Raw genomic sequence first — 7,072 nt, 5'->3', positions numbered from 1 at the left:
TCTGATGTATAGTAACTGTCTGATGTATAGTAACTGTCTGATGTATAGTAACTGTCTGATGTATAGTAACTGTCTGATGTATAGTAACTGTCTGATGTATAGTAACTGTATGATGTATAGTAACTGTATGATGTATAGTAACTGTCTGATGTATAGTAACTGTCTGATGTATAGTAACTGTCTGATGTATAGTAACTGTATGATGTATAGTAACTGTACTGTATGATGTATAGTAACTGTCTGATGTATAGTAACTGTATGATGTATAGTAACTGTCTGATGTATAGTAACTGTCTGATGTATAGTAACTGTCTGATGTATAGTAACTGTCTGATGTATAGTAACTGTATGATGTATAGTAACTGTCTGATGTATAGTAACTGTATGATGTATAGTAACTGTCTGATGTATAGTACCTGTCTGATGTATAGTAACTGTCTGATGTATAGTAACTGTCTGATGTATAGTAACTGTCTGATGTATAGTAACTGTCTGATGTATAGTAACTGTCTGATGTATAGTAACTGTCTGATGTATAGTAACTGTCTGATGTATAGTAACTGTATGATGTATAGTAACTGTCTGATGTATAGTAACTGTATGATGTATAGTAACTGTATGATGTATAGTAACTGTACTGTATGATGTATAGTAACTGTCTGATGTATAGTAACTGTCTGATGTATAGTACCTGTCTGATGTATAGTAACTGTCTGATGTATAGTAACTGTATGATGTATAGTAACTGTATGATGTATAGTACCTGTCTGATGTATAGTAACTGTCTGATGTATAGTAACTGTCTGATGTATAGTAACTGTATGATGTATAGTAACTGTCTGATGTATAGTAACTGTATGATGTATAGTAACTGTACTGTATGATGTATAGTAACTGTCTGATGTATAGTAACTGTCTGATGTATAGTAACTGTATGATGTATAGTAACTGTCTGATGTATAGTAACTGTCTGATGTATAGTAACTGTCTGATGTATAGTAACTGTCTGATGTATAGTAACTGTCTGATGTATAGTAACTGTCTGATGTATAGTAACTGTCTGATGTATAGTAACTGTATGATGTATAGTAACTGTATGATGTATAGTAACTGTCTGATGTATAGTAACTGTCTGATATATAGGAACTGTATGATGTATAGTAACTGTCTGATGTATAGTAACTGTCTGATGTATAGTACCTGTCTGATGTATAGTACCTGTCTGATGTATAGTACCTGTCTGATGTATAGTAACTGTATGATGTATAGTAACTGTATGATGTATAGTAACTGTATGATGTATAGTAACTGTATGATGTATAGTAACTGTATGATGTATAGTAACTGTCTGATGTATAGTAACTGTCTGATGTATAGTAACTGTATGATGTATAGTAACTGTCTGATGTATAGTAACTGTATGATGTATAGTAACTGTCTGATGTATAGTACCTGTATGATGTATAGTAACTGTCTGATGTATAGTAACTGTCTGATGTATAGTAACTGTCTGATGTATAGTAACTGTATGATGTATAGTAACTGTCTGATGTATAGTAACTGTCTGATGTATAGTAACTGTCTGATGTATAGTAACTGTCTGATGTATAGTAACTGTCTGATGTATAGTAACTGTCTGATGTATAGTAACTGTCTGATGTATAGTAACTGTCTGATGTATAGTAACTGTCTGATGTATAGTAACTGTCTGATGTATAGTAACTGTCTGATGTATAGTAACTGTCTGATGTATAGTAACTGTCTGATGTATAGTAACTGTCTGATGTATAGTAACTGTCTGATGTATAGTAACTGTACTGATGTATAGTAACTGTCTGATGTATAGTAACTGTCTGATGTATAGTAACTGTCTGATGTATAGTAACTGTCTGATGTATAGTAACTGTCTGATGTATAGTAACTGTCTGATGTATAGTAACTGTCTGATGTATAGTAACTGTATGATGTATAGTAACTGTCTGATGTATAGTAACTGTATGATGTATAGTAACTGTATGATGTATAGTAACTGTCTGATGTATAGTAACTGTATGATGTATAGTACCTGTCTGATGTATAGTAACTGTATGATGTATAGTAACTGTCTGATGTATAGTAACTGTATGATGTATAGTAACTGTACTGTATGATGTATAGTAACTGTCTGATGTATAGTAACTGTATGATGTATAGTAACTGTATGATGTATAGTACCTGTCTGATGTATAGTAACTGTATGATGTATAGTAACTGTCTGATGTATAGTAACTGTATGATGTATAGTAACTGTACTGTATGATGTATAGTAACTGTCTGATGTATAGTAACTGTCTGATGTATAGTAACTGTCTGATGTATAGTAACTGTCTGATGTATAGTAACTGTATGATGTATAGTAACTGTCTGATGTATAGTAACTGTACTGTATGATGTATAGTAACTGTCTGATGTATAGTAACTGTCTGATGTATAGTAACTGTCTGATGTATAGTAACTGTATGATGTATAGTAACTGTATGATGTATAGTAACTGGCTGATGTATAGTAACTGTATGATGTATAGTAACTGTATGATGTATAGTAACTGGCTGATGTATAGTAGGATATTGATTGACCATAAACACATTCTATTAGTCAAAAATTGCAATATTTATATTGTTACTGCCTATATATCTACTGTACGTATGAAACTTACAGTAATAAGGTTAACTGCTTTATGTTGTTGCAACTGGTTCTATAATGCATTCAAATTAGTCAAGTTAAAACTGATTACTGCTGGCGAAAATGCTGGTTAAATTGACGGCACACATTTTCAATGTGTGAAATATGACTAACGTCAGAGCTTCTCATTTCGGTTCACATATGGGCAATAATTACATAGCAAAATATGATCAGGTTTTTTTTTGCTCCCAATTTTCAAATTTTTCGATTAGTAATATATATTTTTTTACACAGTCATGTTATAAAGCACATGACTGTTGACTACCGTGCTGTATATCATTCCTCTGACCAGTGTCATCATACATACTTCCTCTTCCTCCATCCCAAATGGCACCCTATTCCCTATATAGTGCAACTACTTTTGACAAGAGCCCTGGGGGGAATAGGGTGCCATTTGGGACACATCGCTGTTGTGAACCTCAGTCCTCCCAAACCCTACACTCTCACATCACTTTAACTGTTGTTAGTCTGGTAAAAAGGCAAACAAGGGGGCTCCCAAAGGCCATTTCATATCAATAGGAGAATAATAACAATAAGAAAATGTTCAGCATTTCTTCTTTCAGTTCCCTTACATGTCCCTCTCTACATTACAGGTCAGGTTTCAGTATTATGTGAGGAAAAACACAGCCAGAAACACTGTATAACAAGGCATCAAATCAATTCTGCTATGGAGACATCTACTATATCAAAGGAGTGTTTGTGGAACAGAAACTATGATGACCAAGTCATTCAACAACAGGCCTTTAGTTTCAATTCCCTCTAAACTACAAGGTAATGCACACTTCTCTTTACTGTAACAAGTCCCATTTGAAACAATATCTACGTCCTAAATGGCACTCTATTCACTCGACAGTGCACTACTTTTTACCAGGGCCCATGTTCAACAAGTGCTGTTCTAACTGGTTGAATGAACACATTCAAAGGCATTATTCTTCCCTGTGTACAATGTGTCAAAACAATAAACAATTATCATCAAACTCAGTAAACACATTACATTCACTTTGCATTCATAGTGTTATCGCAGAATTGGACCGACAAGTAAAATATCCAACTAGACATGAATGTATTGTTAGTGTGTGTTGACAAGCAGGACGCACTGTGCTGTGTTTCATTGGATCTGACTTGCCAATATGCTTAGTAATATGGTCACACCTCTACGGACGTACATTATCATAATCTAGAAGTGACTAACAATACCTGTCAAATCAACGTGTTTCTTCCCTCTGTATTTAATACAATTATTGTTTTAATCTAATTTAAGGTACCATGAAACTGACGCTGCATCCCAAATGGCAACCTATTCCTTATATAGTGACCAGCTCTGCCAAATGCAGTGCACTATATAGGGAAAAGGGTGCCAATCAGGATGCACTGTGTCAAACCTACTGTAAGTACATGGAGCTGTTAAACTGACTCGGTCCATCCATGACACAGCTCAGATGGTACCTGCCCCCTCAAGCCATCTGAACAGCCCAGAGTGGACATCTGTGAGCCCTCGCACTGCCAAGAACAAGTCTGATGTAAAAAATATCATCAATATTCTGAGGTGGACAAAAGACTGAAGGGTCGTTTGCACGTGGTCTGAGAAGGGCTTTCATATCAAAACACATGAGCATTTTCTTCTTGTCACAGTTGAAAATGTCAAGTGTATACTGGCAAGCCCCCGCTTCCTGTATTTTCTCATTACCACGCCGAAATAAGAGTTGGATTTTGTCAACATCTGACACCTCGAGACAGAACATTGGCAGAGACAAAAGCTTCATAAAACCTGAAATTTACTCAAAAATCGAATGAAAGCCATGAAGAAGCATGTCTGCAATGGGTTACCATAGGAAACAAGGCAACTCAAACACTGAGGTCAACAAGACAGTCAAATATGCCCTTTCACCAACATCACAACATCCCTACAGCCAATGCTGATTGATATTTCATTGAGCTGTCCACTCTTGGATTTAGAGTGAAATCTGAAAAAGTATTTTAAAATGGCAAGGAATCAATGTTGACAACCTGTTTTTGTATCTTAAGATACGTTTTATTGTGTAGGGGGAATGGGGGGATATCACTTACCACTAGCTGGATGTGTTGGTCGTATGGTTGTCTGTGAGACGTAACGCTCGTAGACGATCAGGATGACCCTGGTGGGTTTATAACTGTGCTGTTTTCTTCTTCTGTGCTGTTGCCCTGTCTTTGCTCTTTGGCTATTTGACTAGAGAAGTTGACTGTAGAACAAGAGATCCACAGATATTATGATGCTGATGAGAATGGACCATCCCTGTAACCAACAGGTAAACAATCTAGATAAGGGATAATACAGATATACTGATAGCGTGTATTGTAAAGACACACACACACACACACACACACACACACACACACACACACACACACACACACACACACACACACACACACACACACACACACACACACACACACACACACACACACACACACACACACACACACACACACACCACATGAGGTGGGTGGCACCTTAATTGGGGTTGGGGAGGAAAGGCTTGTGGTAATGACTGGAGCAGAATTAGTGGAATGGTATCAAATACATCAAACACATAGTTTCCAGGTATTTAATGCCATTCCTCCCCTCAGCAGCCTATACTGACATACACAGCCATATAAACCTCATGCAAATGCATTTAAACAACCACTTTTTAAGTCAGCTGCTTAACACCATGTCTATCTATCTGTGGAGATAATAGCAGAGATGATACTGTAGCAGGCAGCTAACTCATTGTTACTTCAGTCACGTCTGGTGGTGAGATCATACATGTGGGTATTGGTCTATTTATAGTCTGGCTGTGGTACTGCTTGGAGACAGAATCAATGCGCATGGCATTTTATCTGTCTAGCAGCGTAAAACAATAAGGGGGACAATATCGGGTCGTTTATGGTCATGCAGATTAATGGGGAGTATGTGCAATATGAATACGGTTAGGTTATTATTAAGTAAAACATGTTGTGTCATGTAATAAACAGCCTCTTACATAAAAAGGCAAGTGGCAAGATACAGGTGGGCTATGAATGAAAACATGGAAGTCACTTTTGAACTGTGATAAAATACAATTAAGTTCAGACCAAGCTAGAGTTGACAGTAATAGGCTAAATAACAGTAATACATTTCGATTCAAATTAGTAAATTCTCTACTAAAAACATGATCATGTTTGCTACTGTACCAACCTGATGCACTATTGTATCTCATTGCAAAGATTTGACACTAGCTATCTTACCTTCTGTACAACAAAACCACGTTGAGTTGAGAAGAAACTCGGTTGGATCAATTTGGCAACGGTGAAGTGAATTTAGTACCCTGCTCGAAGGCAGATAGAGGGCTCCGGGTCAGGCGAGCGCTGTGTTTTAAAATTGAAGCGAATCGAAATGCTCAGTGTCTAAAAGCGGTATGACGAATGGGCTAAAAATAACTACGAGGAGAGAGCAGGAGCCGTACAATCAAAACTGTAGCCTATGCGGTATTGACGGATGGTAGACATAGCAACGGTGTTTATAAATACGTGTGGATATAAGGTGATGTTATATTTCAACCTCTACACGATTGCACTGGATAAAGAAGAACGAGTCTTAAAAAGCATGCCTTGTTACAGGTGCCAGTGAATATCTTGATAACAGATTACCCTACATACATTTAAATAATACTAGACTACCTTGTGATTGTGTTTTTACTTTGTACCGCTATTACAATAGATTGCATGTCACAAAGGAATGTTATTAATGAGTGATAGGGTTTATATTGAAGTTTGTCTTTGTGAGAAAGTGCAGTGAGTTAGCTGCAGGTGAGGAGGCTGCTTACAGGGTCCACTGTGGTGGGCGGGAAGCTGTGGTCTGTGTGTGGGTGGCGGGGGTGCTTGCCCTCAGGGCCACTGAAGAGAACTTTCTCCCCTGGGTGTCTTGTGGCAACCTGGTCTCAGAGCATATCGTATTATTCTGTAGGATGATATGTTACGTTTCGTATGGTATGTATTCATTTGTGGCTGTCCATCACTCATTTCATATGATATGGTACCAATTACAATTAGTATTATATGTTACGAATTTGCAAAATGTACAATGTGTTATAGATTTGCAAATGTATGATATGTTACGAATTCTAGCTAGGTTGATAGGTAGCTAACGTTACCTAGCTCGCTAACATTAGCTAGGCTAGCGGTTGGGATTAGGGTTAGGGTTAAGTTTAGGAGTTAGGTTAAAGGGTTCATGTTAGGGTTAGGGGAAGGGTTAGCTAACGTGCTCCACAAGCACTTCGTATTATTCTGTATGTAAATCCAAGGCTAGCTTTTTTCAAACAGAAGTTTGCATCCTGTGGCTCCAAAAAGT

At 37.1% G+C, this 7,072-nt stretch overlaps 1 protein-coding gene across 2 annotated transcripts in view; it reads right to left on the bottom strand.

The window, feature by feature from the left end:
- Positions 1 to 6,137, bottom strand: part of hdac9b (histone deacetylase 9b) — a 156,673-nt gene extending 150,536 nt beyond the window's left edge. Inside the window, exons 1-2 of one of the 2 annotated variants that reach the window (XM_071396038.1) lie at positions 5,971 to 6,137; positions 4,789 to 4,993 (exon numbers count right to left, since the gene is read on the bottom strand). The gene's annotated coding sequence lies outside the window, so the exon portion shown is untranslated. The remainder of the gene's footprint in view (positions 1 to 4,788; positions 4,994 to 5,970) is intronic. The other variant, XM_071396039.1, reaches the window with a different exon arrangement.
- Between the last annotated feature and the right edge of the window lie 935 nt (positions 6,138 to 7,072).

The sequence above is a fragment of the Salvelinus alpinus genome, chromosome 4 (genome assembly GCF_045679555.1).
Source record: "Salvelinus alpinus chromosome 4, SLU_Salpinus.1, whole genome shotgun sequence".
Lineage (NCBI taxonomy): Eukaryota > Metazoa > Chordata > Actinopteri > Salmoniformes > Salmonidae > Salvelinus > Salvelinus alpinus.
Note: the sequence above shows the minus strand (reverse complement) of the source record. Positions and strands in the feature narration are given on the sequence as shown.